An 18,175-nucleotide genomic window follows, 5' to 3' on the forward strand; every position below is an offset into this window, starting at 1 on the left:
CACCTAGCAGAGCATGAAAAATTTGGTGTGTTCTGGCCCTCAAGCAGTTTTGCTTGTTATCAGGCTAAATTGGCTCTTTCAGAGCAGAGGGCTGATTTATTTATATTTTTGGTGGCGGTGCTGTCCTTCAGGTGCAGCTCCAAACACCACAGCTGATGTTTTTGCAGGCATAGTGGACAGTATGGGGTCTCAAAGTAGTCGAGCAGCAGCCCATCCAGAATGAGAATGGCAGCCTGCGTGCTCCTTATAAGGATGCTTTTAATTCCAAATAAAAATGTTAGTACATTTTGTCTGGGTTTTTTTAATCCCCAAATTAACAATGTGATTCCTTAAAACATTTTTGGCTTGAAATTAATGAGCTGGTAATTCAGGGCTGGAAGTCTGTGGATCTGCACCTGTTCGCATCAGCAATGTGGATCTGGTTTTTTCAAGTCTCACCTTGCTGTGATGGATTTCTCAGAAATAAGTTCGGTAAAAGTAATTCTATGAAGCTGCACTTGATGATAATCATCCTGCATATCCTGGCTCTGTTCACTAGTGGAGTAGAGTAGTGAATGCTGTGGGCTGGCAGTCAGGTGTGTGGGCTTCTGCCCTTTTCCCTGCTGAGGGTAACCCACATCGCTTTCTCCAACCTTTGTTTTCAAATGCAGCTTCTTATTTGGGTTGTTGAACTTGGCTTACCCAGAAACATACTTTCTCAGGGCCCACGTGCCTTTTATCCCCTTTCACATCAGGAATCTCTGCAGCATTTTGTACCCTTGCGTGGCCTTTGGAAACATAAGCACTAACCTTTCCGTGATTCAGCTTCCCCATATACAGGCTGGGGAGAGCACCTCTGGTGTTGCATATGGAAATGGAAATATTTAGATTTATGGGTTAAAAGGGCAAGAGACCACTGTTACCATCAAGACTTAAGTTCTTGCACTATAATAAGCAAAAGAACTTCCCCAAACTAGTTCCTGTTTATGGTGGCTTATCTTTGTACTTTTCTTTTTAAGGAAAGCATCCAATCTTGATTAAGTGTCCTGGTCCTGTCCTGCATTGACCCTAGTAAATTGTTTCAGTGGGTAACTACTCTCACTTTTTAGGAAATGATGATGATATTGCTAATTTGAATTTGTTCAGTGTCACATTCCTGCCACTTGGTCTCCTAACAGCTTTGTATGTCCACGTTATTGATAAAGCTAGGGCATTGCCCAGGATGAACCTCTTCACCTGATTCCCACCCTGACTCTCGCACCCTTTTCAGAGTCACTTTTTCCTGGGTTAATATTCCCTGCTTTCAAAATGCCAACTTCACCGACTAGCCCACGCTATTTCGTGTCCATGACCCTGGGATTTCCTTACTTGCCATTAGCTCGCACATTCTCCGTCTTAACCATCAGCGATGACTCTTTGTTTTCTTCCAGGTCATCGATAAAAATATTAGGGAGAATTGGTTACATGCTTATACTCTGAGGTCTTTTAATCACCTTTTAATCAATGTAATTTGTGCCACATTGACTTGTAATGCTCTTAATTTCTCATTCAAAAAGTTGTGTGGTGCACGATCAAATAACTTGCAGAAATCTAAGCACATTACACTAGCACTATTGTCTCAGCAAAAAAGATGTATTTAACATCTTTTCCATTAACAAGCTTTAATTTGCATAAATTATATCACCCTCCTTTAATTTATTATTACTTGTCCAGTTTCCTCTATTTCATTATTTCTCCTGGGTGTTATAAAACTACTTGGATTATTCTGCTTGTGCTTATGCTTTTTAAAATACAAGCACAGTGCTCTGTTTTACCATTTACCTTGTATTTCCTCATTGTTCTGAGGCTCATTAAAAATCTGAGTAAAGTGTCTAAAGAGCTCTGGGAAACTCTCTGAGAGCAAGTTATCTAAATCTGCTGGTTTAAAACTGTATAACTTTAGAAGTTTCTGTTTGGAAACCTCCTAATTCACTGCTGGAATGAAAAGTGTTTCATTTTCATACCATGTTAGAGCTAGCTTTTTCTCCCAGTGCAGAAACGAAATATTTACTGAACATTCTTACTTTTTTAGCGTTTCTGACAGTTCTACCATTCCCATCTAATAATGGACTGAAACCATTATTACCTCCTGTCCTTAATAAGCCAGTGTTTACAAACCAGTTTGGAGTTCTCCAATGAATGAAGGAATTATTAAAATTACACGTGCAATTATTTAAGATTAAGATCTTTATAATGGGTGGGGAAGGACGGGCCTTCACCACTACAAAGGCCCTTTACCGCATATTACGCTGATGAAGTGTCCAACTGTCTTAAAGTCTGTTACTCCTTAGTATGTGCTTTATGTCTCCAGTGGGATTTCTGCCTTTTTACCTCCTGTTGTTCAGTGTTGGTTTAATCGGAAACCTGGCATGTGGATCAGCTGGTGGTGCATTAGGCTTCTGTGAAGAGAACGATGCTTTCTCTTCATCTTCTCAATGTGGTATACGCTGCTTGCCAGACTGAGTGTTTACAGCTTGCGGGTTCGGGTAATGAATAGATGCGTTGGGCTTCAAAAAAACAACCTCTGTGGCTTTCTCATGAAAGCCAAGCCTTTTTTCCCCACCTAGATGCTATTCTAGCTTATGCTCCTTGTCTGGCTGCTTTTGTTTTCTCCTGATCTTCCGGTCAAGTCTTCCTGTCTGGCCACCAGATTACGAAGCAAGGTGATATTTGAATTCTCTAAAGAAGTGAGCACGGTGCGTTCTGTCAAAGCTTGCAACTCCTTAAACAATGGAACCCGCCTTCCTTCGACGTTTGCTTTAAATGATCTTGGAAAGGTGTCAGTATAGGGTTATATGTGCAAGAGGAGAGGTGGAGATGCGGCATATCTGGAAGTCTCAACTTCACCGCTTACTAGAGTCAGGAAATAACCCCGTCGTCCACCTCCCTCTTCACAAGCCTTGTATTCATCCGTACAGAGAACCATCCCCAACATTGGCTTGCACTAAGATGCTGTGCTGTTAGCCTTGGCTGGCATGAAACATCTTGATATCCTATGAGCTGTGAAACTTGACATATGCTAAGGCAGTAACAGGAAGAGAATCTTTCCTCAGAGCTTCCCTGGAATGTTCTGACAGTATTTAATCTGTCGGGGTCTACTGTGTCATTCAGACTGATCCCAGTAGGGCAACGAGCTAGAATCAATAATATCCTTGATCAGCAAATAATTCTACCTTGATCAGAGAAGCCTGGTAATTAGAGCTGAAAAAGATGTGTGACATCAGTCAGTCTGCTCCACAGAGTACTCTGAAACATGCTGGCATTTATCTGTGTGTTTCTTGGGGCTTTTTTGGCTGCTTTTGTAATATAACGTTAGCTAGGCTGTGCTTTTGAAGGAGGGCTGCGTTATTACTGCCAAAAAAAGGAAATGACCAATATTAGCTGCTGCATTATTTTCCCTCAATATGAAAACCCCTGTTTTAAAAATGGAAGAGATGAGGGAGAAGTGGGGCATGGGGAGAGGAGATGACCCCTTGTAATCAGCCAGGAAAGGAGCTGGAAATGGAGTTCAGCCCCTGTTTCGCAGTCCCTGAGGCTCCTGACAGTGTCACCGGACTGGCTTTGGCTGTAGATACTGAGGTAGACGTAAGTGGCTTCCGCTTTTCTTCTTTCACTGATGCCCTCATCTCTCCTGGAGTTTGGAATTTGCATAATTGGAACAACTTGTTTATTTGGAATGAAATCACATCCATGGGATTTACCTGAGCGGCACTCGGTGCAGAGCTCAATGGGAAGGAGAAGGTGGCGAAGGAAGATACTTTCTTTTATAGGGCTCTTTCATGGTAGTTGAGAGCATTTTTGTTCTCTGGCATGAATTAGAGCAGCTTAGGGCTGGCTGAACGCTTAAATGGTTTATCAGTGAATGTGTGAGAAGTGGGCTGGAGTGTGCTGTGCTGGGATGAAGGCTGCCCCAGAAGAGTTCGTCATCAAAATGCAAAGCACACATGTGCAGTGTGTTACACACCAGTCATATCAGGTGTGGAGAGAAGGATCTGTGGATGTCATATGCAGAAGGCCAGCAATGGTTGCTCATTACAGATCTTTGAAAATGAGGAAATAAAGCTAGGCTTTCAGTATTTTGTGGCTGTCCATGTGAACCCATCAAACATGAATATGGCTGCTTGCCTACAAACAGATTAGATTTTTATGCTTTTGCCACCTCTGTGATGCTATAAGGTCCAGCTGTACTATATATAGCACAATAAATCTGGTTTATATCAATGTGAACTTTGATATATTTTATTAATATCACACTCATGATTTGAATATTTAAATATGCATGGCACATACAAAACTGTTATTTAGCTTATGCTTATTTTATTTAATTATTTTAGATTTATAGAACACCTGTCATCGGCTCTTAAGTGCCGTGCAATTAATTAAAAATACAGTCAGAAATTCAAAACTGCCTTTCTGGCCCATCTAGATTATCCCTCGCTCTTGAACTCATCACTCCCTCCTTTTCCTAACCAGGTCTCTTCCAGCACCATAAACCTGTTCAGTCTAATTCCAGGATAAAACATGGGGAGGACGGGGAGCTGAGCCTTACGATAATGTGCTTGCAGGTACATGAACTGCAAGTTCATGTTATAGGAGGAGAGCTTTGAGAATCCTTAACGTGGATTGCAGTCTTGCTGTCATAGGTGCTATACAAACAGCATCACTGAGTTACACAGCCCCTATCCTGGAGATTTTGCAAACCAGGTTTATGCCTAGACACAAAAGGGAGTGCAGTGCAGACCATCCGAGGGATGAGGTACTCTGGGCAGCTTGTTCTCACTCTCAGCCATTTTTTGGCACTGAGTCTAGAGATTTCAGTAGGATTTGGCTTTACACGCTGATGTGGTTGCCAGGGCCGCAGGATAAGAAGACCCTTTGCAGAGTGGTGATTTGAGCGTGTCGCAAGATGCCACTAAAAAAATCACTGGTAGATTGAGGAAGAAGCTGTGGCTAGTGAAACTCTTTGCCTTAGTAGCGAGAGGAATGGACCTTGGTTGCATGGCGGGGGGGGACGTAGTCCTAGCCGGCTGCGTGACCTTGGGCAAATAAATGGCATACCCACCCTGTGGGCTAGTCATTCCAGATGGAAGATTGGGTGAGAAAAAAACCTCAAGAGCCTCAGCTGAAACCGTATGATGCCGCTAAGTGAAGCCTTCCTGGGTTAACAGAGTGCAGAGAATTGTACCCAAGTTTGCCTGGGAAGAAGAAGGAGGGGAAAAGGTGAGGGGTCAGGCAGCCTAGGCAAAACATCTAGACCTGGAGGAAACGAGGCGGAGGTTCAGGAACCGATACGGCCCAAAACCTTTGCTTACAGAGCTCTCTCCCTCTTTGTGAGCTGCTGTAGTGGCACTTCTTACAGGCAGCCCTAAAGAGACCTTTCCTTCTTCTTGCTGCGTACTAAAAGCCATGAAGGGGAGGGTGTGGGAGTTAATGCTGCGTTAACTCCCAGCAGGATACCCGCAAGGTTTGGAAGAGAATGTGCATTAGCGTGTCTCAGCTTTCCCCAGTTTCAGCCTTACTGTCAGCAAAGGATTGTTAAGACTGCCGTGGACTTTCGAGGCAGGGATAGCTTGGTACAAAAAATACGTTGGCTCCTGATTTCTCCTGCCCTCTCTACCCAGCCCATCCCCCTTTCCCCCCAGACCATAGTGATCAGTAGAATTATAGAAACAACATTACATTGGTTATTATTTTTTGGCACATCTGGCCCAAGTACCCCATAGGAGTTTGTAGCCCTTTTCAAAGTTTTGCATATGCAAAACGTCAGGTTCTTACAGGTGGAGGCCAAGAGGCACAGTGAGAGCATTTACCCAACTTGGGTGAAGCACTCTTGACCAAAGCAGCCTGAAATGTATTTGAGATAATTCTCTTTCCCTTGTTACTGCTGAATTACCTCTTAAAAGGCTGCAGAGAGCTGCTGCTGCAAAGTGCAGCGTGAGCTCCCTTCCTGTCGACGAAAGGTCAAGTGTAGCCCCTTTCTGTTGTATGAGGTGACATGGCTGTTCTGAGTAATTAGTTTAAAAAATACATATGTATCTCTTTGTGGTACCAGAAACGCTGGCTAAAATCCGGCAGGAAATAACAAAGCAGTTGCAAGCAGGCTTCAGAAGAAATTGTTTCACCCTATGAAATATCCACTGTTGCATTTGCAATAAAATTAGCAAGAAGGGAGAATGCCAGGGAAATACAAGGTTAAGCAGCTGTCGAATATTTTTACAAGTGTTGTCTTTACTTAAACAGCAGAGATGTTGGGGTCAGGTTTGGTCCTTTGTTCTGTTCCTACAGCACCTAGCACCATGGAGTTCTGTTTGGGGACTCCTAGTTGTTGTTGCAGCCAAAGAATACATAATAATGATCTAGACAGGAGTAAGTGCTGCAGTGATAAAGATACTTAAATGGTCTCTCTCTCTTTCTCTCTGTATGTTGGTAGCTACAGTGATAAGGAGGGTGTGTACCTGTGTAAAAGGGGCTGAAAAAAGCCCACGTCTGGCAACACTGAAGAAAGAAACCCAGTAGATGAGCTAGTGGGCGAGAGAGGTGGGATACAATTTATAGAATACTGGGAGACATCTTCGGAAAAGTAATGAGGCATTTGACTTTCAGCCAGAATTAGAGGGCATTCTGTGTTTGACTGGACGAGGTCAGCTGGAGATGAGCCAGAAGACACAGAGTTTAGTGCAGGTCCTGGAGAATCCAAGGATGCGTATCAAACAGGAGAGCTACCTTGTACCTCCTTGTCATGTTTCCCAGCCACCTGTATGCTATTTTCCCTGCAAATGAAAGAACAGCAGCCCATTGGACAGGACAGAGCAGTTAGCAAACTTTTTGGTCTTCTTGTGCTTTGCTTCCTTGCAGAGAAGACAGCATATAACTTTATTTTCAAGAAAAAGTAAGCTGTGCTCTGACTGCAGATTGATAGGTGAGGGAATAAAAATTAGATGGCGACTCTGAGGAGGAGATAACAGGTGAGAGGCAACAGCGCAGGAGCTCACGCTACATGTTCCTGATTTAAAAACCATACTCGCTGCTTCTCTAGTTGTTCCAAGGTCAGAAAGGCAGCAACAGTGATGCCAGCACAACAGATCTGCCTGAAAATAAGGCACTCTTGTGCGGTATCCCTCCTCCAGGGGAGGTGGAGCTCTTCTAATCTCCTTCCCCTTATCCTTCTTCCAGCTGACCTCCTGGGCTCAGTAAATAACATCTCCGGAGGCTGCAGGAATCAGTGAACAATGAGTGGCCTCCCAAGGGGTCAGAATTTCTTTCCACCGAAATTCCACCTTTGCAGTCTTTGCTAAAGAATCCAGGATTATTATTCATTTAACTTGTATTTTTAAATACTACTCCTTGCCTTTCTTTTGCCCTCCCAACTTTAAATGTGATTTCAGAGGGGATTTTTCTAGAGTTCCGGCTGGCACGCAGTATCTAAACAAACCCAGACCTCTGCCTGTTGGAGTGCCTGGTATTGCTTTACTCTTACCTTTTTCTGTTTGGGAATGGCTCACCTGCCTGAATACAGTGCAGAGGGAGATTCATCTGAGCCTTTTGAAATGTCTGGAGGCATTTGTCCATCTGATACCTATTTATTTTAATAGGGCGTTTAGTTCTCAGGAGCTGTCTCTCAGACCTGATCTTGCGTCTCCAGAACCAACGGGTGTAAGATTTTGGCCCTGACTTTATTAACTCTTATTTTAGCTGTTTCGCCACGTATCCATCAGAATTTGTGTTCGCGGTGGCTTTTGGTTTTGGTTTGGTTTTGCCTGTGCAGAGACTACATTGTGGAGTTCAAGTGATGTTGTGCTGTACTTTGACATTTGTATTCTGCTTTTGTTCTGAGCTGGAGTGAGGGAAGTCCAAAGAAATAGTTTAAATCCATCTGAAAGAGACTGCATTCCCCTCCTTATGTAGGGGCTTACCCTGGCAAGGCTGTTGCTGAGCTGTGTTTGCGTTAGGGATCCCCGTACCAGTACCATCCCAGCACAGCAGATAGACCGCAACCGGGCCCCTGTATCCCCGCTCGTTTTCTCTTCCCTTCATCTCTGCCCCTCTCGTTTCTCTCCCTTTCCTCCGTGAGTGTTGCGGTTTGCTATCTCCTTCTTCGCTGGCTGCTTGTAGTGGGGTGCGGTTAGGAAAGGGTTGTGCGGAAATTCCTGCAATGAGCCCCAACCCTTCCACCCCCACACGCTACCCTGGGAGAGACCCAGACGGGCAAGGTGACTCATCTAAGGCTGGCTGAATCCTGGGGCTGCTTGAGGGGAGATGTAAGGCCCCCAGGCAAGGCAGCCAGGCAGCTGGGGGTGGTGGCTGCCGCTTGGTTTGCTTCTCTTTTTACACAGCTGAAAGCACAGGGACCTTGTAGGGTGCAGGGGAGATGGTTTTCAGTTGGCTTTAGGAATGGGTGGGAGAGGGGCACTGAGGGGAAAGAGGAGGGGAGCGTGAATGAATGCTTGACACATCTCTGCCTTCTGAAGTAAGTGCAGCAGGGCCAGCTAATGTCATTGTGCACTGTGTCATGCCATTGCGGGACATAGTCAGTACCACTGCAGCGCTATGAAGCTGGCATGCAATGACGTCCCAAGGTCCCTGACCTCGCTATGTCCTTCCTGATCCGTTAAGGTGGTGAGAACACAGGAGCGGTAGATCAGCAGAGGTATGTTTCGGATCTGGGGGTTAGCCACTGCCCCAGCTGTTGCTCAGCACTCTCTTCGGAGCTCAGCTTCGAAGAGTCCCTGTGACAGGCTAGGTCACTGTTTCTCATCCTTTGGTCTGTTGATCCTCACTGGTGCATGGGCTCCAAAAGTCTCTGGGAAATAATCAGGGAAAGCAAGCCTGTTAGCAGGAACTGTAAGTTCAGTCCAGAAGGGTGGGTCCAGTCCTTCACTGAAAATATTTTAAGATTCAGCAAATCGGAAGCAATTGAAAACCAGTGGCTGAACTTTCCAGTTTTTTGCATTACCTAAGCTGCTCTCTGGGGCAAGGTCCACACAGGCAGAAGACCTGGAGCGAGATACGGTCTGTATCTTTGTCTTGTTCTTCTGACTAGGATGGAATTGACCCTATCTGCCTCTGGAGGTGGTGATCATGAAGAGCAAAAGTCAGGTCTGCTTGCAGGATTTAAATGGCTCTAAACTTGGGTGGGGGTAAGACAGGGAGAAGAGAATCCCCTCATTTCTTACCCCCCTCCCTGGGAAATGTGGGAAAGGTACAGCTTTTAACTGCTCCCTTCCCATGCCTTCTGGACATACTGGAACACAGGTGTGCCTGTAGAAATGTGTGAAGACATGTGCGTGCTAATGGCACCTAAATATAGCAGCTGCTCCATGCTCCTGTTAACCTGTCAAGTGACTACTCACTCTCCTAGGCTTTCTCAAGTCGTAGATATTACTCACCTCCGTGACTAATTCCCTATGGAGGGCCTCTAAAGAGGTTTAGAAAACAAGCCCTCTGTCGCTCTGGGGCACAAAACATAATGTCTTTCTTCTCAATTTGGCTAATGAGAGGAGAAACTCCTGTGGAAAGACTTACCCTTGAACTGCAGACAGGAGTCCTCAAGCAGGTTTTCTCCGGAGCAGCCCGGCTTCCTTCTGAGGAGGCGTATGCACCATTTCTTGCAACGCTTTGAAAGCGTATGCCTGGGTGTCTGCAGGAAAGACCAAAGCTGTTAACTGGAACTGGTGCTTTCTGGAGGAGGAAGATGAGATGGAAACGTGCCTGGGGTGGGATTTCACTTTCACTTTCACGGACTGCTCAAATGCAGATGCTTGCCGGGTAAAACAGAGCTGCTTAACAGTGCACAAGAGGATCATGCGACCGCAGAGAAGTCTGTGTCTTCTTGGAGCTGCAGGGGGGGAATTAGGATTGGCAGAGTGTAATTGGTAAAGCTTGTATTTGGCTGGGATTTTTGTTTTAACAGGCCCAGAAAATCACCAATAATAAGTTGGGACCTTAAATTTGCTCTCCAGCACCTCTGACGGCAAAGTATACCCAAGTCGATTTATTCAAGAAGGAAGAGTGCCACCTATTGAGTCACAAATTTCCCCTCCTTCAGAAGGCCGAGTATAGGTACAGTAGTATCCCATCCAGGTACTTTCCAAGCACGGCTCAGCATCATTCACGTGATGGGAAGGAGCCACAGCCTGGGGTGATACACTCATGCAAGAGAAAGCAAAAGTGTATGCACTAAAACCCGTGTGGTTTTCATTTTAGATTTTTACAGATGCGCAGTGTTTTAAAGCAGTGAACGTCAATTGCAAAAGTTGCCATCAGCAAGCTTCCAAATATAGACCCTTTTCTGGAGCAAGTTCTTTGTTTAAAAAACTGAAGAAAACCTCCAAGACTTACAAATAGTTGTGGGCAAGTTATGTTAACACGGCTTTATGTACATTAGATTGCTTGATGATTTGGTGGCTTTGGGTGAAAGAAAAACTACTAGACTTACTTCAGAATAAGTGTTGCATGTGCGAGCAGGTTTGTTTCTTCGTGCGACTGTCTTGAAGTCTCTGTCCAAGGTTGAAGTGTTGCTGGAAGCCACGTAAGACCACGCTGTCTCTGTCAGCAGCTTAGCGGCAGACTTTGTTTCCCCCTCAGGGAAATGCTTAAAAGCCTAAGAAGGGAGATACCAGTTTCCAGACAAAACGTTTCACCTTTAAAAACATGAAAACATGCCCCGCCTCCCCCCACCTTCCCCCAGTTTTATCCCAATTAATTTTGCTTCTGCTTTTCACTTCCATGAGAGATGAAGTTTTTTCCACCTGCTCAGAAAACTCTTTCCTTTGGTACTTCTTTTTTTTTTTTTTTTTTTTTTTCCTTCCAGCTTCTTCTTTTTTTATTCTTTTGATGAATTATTTACCTCTCTTGGGTGTTGGGTTTTTTTTATATTCTCTTTGTGTTTATCTTCAAAACAGACAACTCCCAACACTCCCTACTTCCATTCAGTACTCATTGGAAAGCCACTGTATTTGTTGGTCGTTTATTTCCCAGTGTTATATTTACATGTACAGCTGTATTGTAAATCATGCAGTATGATCTCGTGTTGCTCCTAATGTGCTGAGCCAACTAGTTGCGTATTTCTGTGAGGAGTTTTGGTTTATCCTTTGGTTTTGTTAGTATACACAGTCTAAGTGGAACATGTGGTTCTAGGTGCTGCACAGTCACAGCGAATGATGAGCACTACCTCCAGTGCTTGCAGAACACATCGATGAGGCAGTCATGTAGACTGCGTGAGCTCAGGATAAAGATACAGGCGTAGCGTGTTACACACAGTTCTTTACAGACTGCAAGCAGCAGCATCAGATCTTCCTTCAGTTACTCACAAGTAGATCTCGCTAGGTTTCTTTTTCAGGGGTGCACTGGTTACTGAGTGGTGGGAGCACCAGATTTGGAGACAGGACCGTTCTTGTTCCAGTCTTGAATCCTCCACCATTTTACTGTGTGACGATGAGCAAGTTGTCCCACCATACTTTCCCTTGGTCTCACTTGCCCAGAAGATGATACAAAAGTACTTCGTAGCAAGAACTGCGTGGCCTTTTTGCAAAAACTCCAGGCCTTGAAGTGAAAGGCTATGGACAATTGCGAAGTGCTGTTACTGATACGCCAGAGTTGGACTTTAATGTTTGTGCATCGTGTCTGTTGAGTGAGAGGGATGGGTTTCACATTGTGATTCCAGGGACTGCACCTTGCGAAGCTGATAATCGGCTCCTTTTTGTTGTCCTTGTCAGAGCTGTTGCGACGCCCACAGCGAGTCATCTGTCGGACACCCCATTTTTTTATACGAAGCACCGGAGCTAGGAAGTTCGCTGTACTGTCTCTGGATTAGGTTCCCTCTCTCCTGGCACAGTTAATCAGCACATGTCATCTGGTTTCTGAGCAGGAGTGGGGTATGACAGCAACTTGATCTTGTAGCACTGACTTCCCTGTTGAGGCGGACGTTCAAATGTGTTCTGGTGACTGCCATATAGCAGTTACCGTGAAGCCCATAAAAGTGCACCAGGGAGTGAAACATCTGCACCCTATACCAGTAGGTTGTGGGAGACGCATCCTTGCCCTGACCAGCTTATGTTAGGGATGAGTGTCATCCTCAGTCATGACATACCTCTTTCTGGTGCTCTCAGCCACGCAGCGTTTTGATGGACTGAGGGCACGTCAGTCCTTAGCAGTGCCAAGAACAAGGGAGGGATTCCCCCGAGTCAAAGAAGCTAAGCAGGAATTTGGCATGCTTTTAGCCTCATGCCTGATACTCTCAGACTCACTTTCCTTTCATTAATTCCACTCTGTGCTGCAGCTGAAGAGCACGTATTAAAACTCTAAGGAGGCATGTCTAGCAGTTGTTCAAAATCAGTTAATTTTTTATTGGATTTGAAGTCAGACTTCATGGGCCAAACCCACCCCTAGAGGACTGGGGATGGGGAATTGCAGGCAGTCGGGACTTATTCCAGATAATTGACTTTCTCTTCTGTGTCCACCCTCGCTCTCAGATTCACCTAAGAAGCCTCCCCATCTTTCCTTCTCCACAGTGCTAAGGCTGAGAGGCCTTTGTCCCTAGCAGCCTCAGCCGTCAAGATCTATTAAATTAAACATACACACACATCACAGCCCTGAGGCTATTAACCCCCCATGCACACAAATAATCCATTGTGGTCTAAGTAGAATAACTTACGTTTGGACCCTGATCTAGTCCAATTCATTTCCACACCTGCGGGAGTGACCTTCAAAACTTGCTTGAGGCTCTGTCTCAAAAGTCGTTTTCTCATTAGCGGAAATGAAATGTATTGTGGAGCTATTGCTCTGTCTCTCCATCTCTGGGGAGACAAGTGCAGAACAACACTTCTAGTCCCTGCCCACAAATCATGCCAGGCCGCCTCGCTCCCAGTTGGTTTTCTAGAAAGCCTTCTTCCCTGACTCCTCCTCCCTTTCGCTCCGCAATAACGTAATTAAGATTAAAGAAAGTCCTTGCAGCGTGTCCCCAAAGATTGCAATGAGCAGGGGCTGCCGTTTCAAATGCTTTGGGCGCCTGAGCGTGCCAGCGGACAGAGAAGGCACCTGTGGTGGCTCACAGCCTCCTGCCATTCCTGCCCGGGACGCTCTGCTCTGCCCTCTGTCCCCCTGATTACTTCATCTGCTTTTGCTTGGCCTTGTGGCCCAGGACTGAATCTCTTTTAAAACAATACAATTTATTCCCATAGTAAACATGCTGTAGAATTGCTTGCTTTGGTACCAGTGTTTGCTTCCAGCTGTCATCTCTGTCTGTAGTACTGTTAGAGCATAAGGGGAAAAAAAAAAACCCCAAACCCTCCTGTTGTGCTTTGAGTCCTTGCCATCCATCAGCCAGGGGTCACAGTAACTGCAGATCATATGCTCGGGTCTCAAAAACTGCAGGAAATCAGTCTTTGTTACATGGAAAATAAAGCAGTCTATGGGGAAAATAACCATAAATGTTCATTATTTGTACAGGAAAATCAATTTGTAGGCCAATTGACCAAATAAAGTAATACAATTTGCTGGGAAATCCCCCAGGTGTGGCAGGCAAATCATGAAGTGGAAATGGAAGCAGCGGTTTTCATAGGTAGTCTGTGGTGGTTTGGGGGTGGGAGGGCTGTGGGAGGGAGACGAGGCTTAAGAAAATGAATAAAACTACAGAAAAGGGTACCTTTAGCTGTGCAGCCAGTTGAAGGAAAGGTACTAGTGAAAATGGTCTTTTTCTTGTTTTTATATCGCAGAAGGTGGTGGAAAGAGGTAACAGTGCCACCATACAGTGCGTGATGGCGAGGAAGGTGCTCTCTTGAAGGGGTTGACAAACTGAGAAGTGGAGCCCCGTGGTATGGCTGGAAGCAGTAGGAGCAGAGTAGTGACAGACACACAACCCTTCTCAGTTCTCCCTCATTTTGTCATCTACCCAGCGAATCTTGGGCAAGTCATTTCCATTGTGCAGGCTATGTGTGTGGAGTAAAATCAGATAATCACCCCAAAAGGACTTTAAGGAGGTTCTGTGTGGCTCACGTCAGTGGTAAATGCCATTTGCAGCCTTAGTGCAGAACTGATTGTTTCTGAACAATGTCATCAAAGTCTAGTGACGGGTACTCTGTGCCTGGACAGCTCTTTGTCACGGGTGCATGTTGACACTGGTCAAGTTAAAAAAGCTAAGGATCAATTTCTCAGTCAGTCTCTTCCAATTATTTGAACCAGATCCGTGTGCTTCCCTAAGTGGAGGCTGTGTGTCTGTGCACATACAGAGGCAATGAGATTGGGAGGGAGAGAGAGGGACATCTTCAGCTGTTTTTTACTTGAAAGACGCATTTATGACCATAGCACTAGAAGGCATTGCTATGATACTGTAGTCCAGTTCCTGTGATAGTTGAAAAGGGTCTGCAGAGCTTCTTTTCCACACTGGATGTGAATATATTGTCCCTTCGGCTCTGCAGCGGCCTCTCTGTGTGACTTAGTTCATCGGCTTACATATCTTCTTCACGCTTTGCAGCTCTGTGAAATGGACCTACTGCTCCTCACCGGCCTCCCAAATGTGTCAAAAGCCCTTAAATAACAAAAGCTTATAAAACACGTTGTGCTTTCCAAATGAAAAGTATTGCATAATGGCAGTATCAGTGTAGCAGATGACAGGCTTATTGGCTCAGATTTCACTTGCTTTTGGCTCTCTGTGATAGGGAAGGGGCTCCAGGGAGGCTATGGCTTCACTCTTGTGCATGCAGCAGGTGTCAGAGCTTTTGATTTGTGAAAAAGGGTCCTTTCAAAGCCTTGAGTGGCACTGCAGACTACATGCTCTTCAGACGAATGCTGCCAGTCATGCCACATCTGTGAATGAACTGCACCTTTCTCTGTTTTGTTTTGGTATTTATAGTTTAAAGAGTATGACGGGTACTTAAACACCAGGCATTTTTTTTTTTTTTTTTTTCCAAAAGTGGAAGCAATGCCTTAATTAATATTTGTAATTTTCTTGTTTGCTTTGGATTTTCAAAGTTTGCTTGGCTGTCGAGAGGGTTGAGTCATTCTGAGGAAGCTTTGTGGGCAGACCTGGCTGTTGCTCACTCAGTGAGTGGCAGCTCTCTCCTCAGATTTTTCGGATCTACTCTTCAGTGCTGGGATCAGACTTGAAACACTACAGTATGTGGATCTTTTTATGTCTTTACCAGCCTGAATAATCTCTGTGCAGGTGTTAACTGAAGATTTGAGTTCAAGGTTCTTGAAGAGACATGTCTACCATGCAGGGAGGCTGGTGCTGCGCTGCTGGGTGGTCCTACCATGGAGGCAAATGTGGCTGATTTTTGGCACCAGCCTCCCTGGGGAATACTAGGATGTAATGCAGAGCTCTGGTTACTCAGCCTCCGCTGTGTGGAGCAGCTGCTGTTTCTCTGCTCTCGTCGGTTTGGTTGCTTCAGTTTTGAGGGAAACTGCTGGGAAATCAATTTTTTTACAGCTGAGAAAAATTGCCCTCTGGTTAGTTTCCGTCTCGTTCTGCCCATGACAAGAGTGGTCCAGCTGTGGGGATGGACAGGAGGCATTTCTTGGGTCAGTCTAACACCAGGGTGTTTGAGGAAACTATGGCTGGGGTTAGGGACTGACAGTCTGCGAGTTCCACTGATGCCCCTAGGAGCTTGCATTTTCAAAGTCATCAGTGATTATGGGGCACTTCAATATTTTGGAAGCCCAGCTTTTCGGATGGTGTTGGACCTGATTTTTTCAAAAGAACCAGCTGTAGCTCTCAATAACTACAGCAGCAGCAAAATCTTCTTCCATACGGACAACTGAAGAAAAGGAGGAACTGACTCTCAACAAATCCAGGTCTGTCTGTCCATTAAGTGAAGATAGTAATATTGAACTTTGTAAAACACACCAAACTGTTTAGATGAAGCCTGTTTTGGTTTCTATTACAGCAACAACATGCATTTTGGGAGGAACTGCTTATTGTTTCTGTTTGATCTCTGTGAAAGTTGCTCTTTATGACAGTGAAGACTTATCAAAAAAGAAAAAAAAAATCTCAAAACAGAACTTGAAGCAGAAATTGCACTCTACCCAGTGAAAACCTGTAGTGGCTGGTCCTCATTCTTGTAGGACTTGAACAAAGCCTGGGTCTGTCTCCTTTTGGCTGAGCAGGCTTTAAGCCACACTTAGAAATCTCAAGGATCTCAGAGAAATGCTTTAAGTGTGTGTCTCCAGAGCAGAATAAAAGTATAAACCCCAGTCAAATTCCACTTGATGAAATATTTCAGACTCACTGCGAAAGGCTGTGTTCTCTTGGACCTAATATAATGAAACTTTGGAGTGAAACATTAATACCTGGGGGGAATGACGGACAGTTATTTTGTTCTCTTGTCTTTCTGTTACTCAAAAGGTACAGCAGTGAGGTGCGCAAAAAGAAGGGAGAATGTCTGAAAGCATCCGTGCCCTTTTGCTCCTTGTCTCTTCACCAGAGAGGAGGAGCAGGAAAGGAAAGAAAAAAGAGAAAAATATGTAAGTTTTGCTTTTATTTAGGAGATAGCATCAGTGTACCGCATCCTCAGCTGGTGTAAGTTGACTTTTACTCCATTAATACTGACTTACATTGCCTGAGGACGTGGCTTCACATCTCTGCTTCCTTCTTTGCAACCTCGGACTGAAATGGACAAAGTTATTTGATGTGGAACAGACATAGAAAACAAAGACTAGGCCACTTTTCAGCCTTCTTCCAGAGTTTTTGAAAACAGGTAGCTCCAAAGGACTGATAGGTTTCCTATTTTAGAGTTACCTTCCTTCAAAGACTGGAAATTCCAGTTGGCTTTTCCAGAAGAGCATAGCTCTCGCTCTATTACGAAATTATCCTTTAGGCTTTATAACTCACTCAGAGGTAATAAATGGGAAATGTTCCTTTCTGTTCACAGATCTTGTTCATCTGTCTCTTTAGGGCTTCAGAAAAAAATGTTGTTAATATTGATGGGAAGAGCTGCAGCTTGCCTTCTGTGTAACTTTCTTTTGGTTTAAAACATACATATTTTCTCCAATTATAGTGGTACCTACAGCCCTGATTCTATGCATAGCCTCAGACTCAACATGTCATTCTCTGCTCCAAAGAGCTTACAATATACAACATGTAGAGAAACAGGTACAAGGGAGAGAAAGTGTTACTAATGGCTTTTTATAGCAGGGAGGCTGAGCGCAATGGGGTCAAGTGAGTTGCCTAGGATCACACAGGGAAATTGTGGTTAAGAGTAATTTTCTTCTTTGATATACTTTCCCTCTCTCTCTTTCTCAAAAGATAAAATACCCTAAAAATGGGCCTGGACTGTCTGTACTGGAATCGATAGCTTCTGTATAAAGCAGTTGATGGCAACTCGAAACTGTTAAAGAGGAATTGTCAAGCATAGACCTAGAGAGCCTGCTGGGGTACAGTTATTCCCAGAATCTGTTGTCCCCCTGACGACAGCTCTTAGACCTGTCTGGCTATGCCGAGTTGCCTCCTCAGCTTGCCTCTAGTCATTGCCAGAACTTGTAAACCACTTTGATGAGACTCTGATGAAGAGTGTGACACAGTCCCCCAAACCTGGAAGAGTCTTCGTGGTCTGTACTGCCTTAATTTTTTGCCTGACCATTGCTGTCTGTTCCCTTCTGCTCCCTCTGTACTTTGGGCCATCCCTCCTGCGCTGGAACGAATTCCAGCGTAACATCGGTGTCACTGGAAAGAGATGATAAATAATAAACCTATTAGTGGTCAGGTTAAAGGGCTGGACTGCAGCTGACAGGGAGGCAGAAAAAATAGATGCAGTGGAAGGCTGCCGACTGTTGTTTTATTCATTTGTTCATTACTGAACGCTGGAGCAGGAGGTAAGATGAGAGGCTGGACAGCTGCTTCTGTCTGTGACCTCAGTTTTGACGGAGAAGCTGGTAAGCGCAGGGCAGCAGAACTGCGCCCATACCGGATTTGCTACCGAAACAGTCGGCCTGGTAGCACGTTGGCCTCGAACGCCTAATGAAGGCCCAGGGGAGAGTGGAGGATTATCTTGGAAGGCAACTGACCCTTTCTTAGGTGTTTACACTAATCACAGCTGAAGGTAAATGCAAACTCTGTCAGTTATCCTACAGGGGGATGTGTGGGCTCCGTTGCTGTATGATTTCCCTAATTAAAGCCATTTGACTAGGTTTATTATTTGAAAAAGTAAAAGAAAAATATTCCAGG

General features: G+C 44.8%; 1 protein-coding gene across 11 annotated transcripts in view; it reads left to right on the plus strand.

Moving 5' to 3' along the window:
* The window catches only part of SAMD11 (sterile alpha motif domain containing 11), a 124,793-nt gene that overhangs the window by 13,041 nt on the left and 93,577 nt on the right, over window positions 1–18,175 (plus strand). The gene's annotated exons all lie outside the window — the stretch shown is intronic.

Source organism: Haliaeetus albicilla, chromosome 4 (assembly GCF_947461875.1).
Source record: "Haliaeetus albicilla chromosome 4, bHalAlb1.1, whole genome shotgun sequence".
Classification (NCBI taxonomy): Eukaryota; Metazoa; Chordata; class Aves; order Accipitriformes; family Accipitridae; genus Haliaeetus; species Haliaeetus albicilla.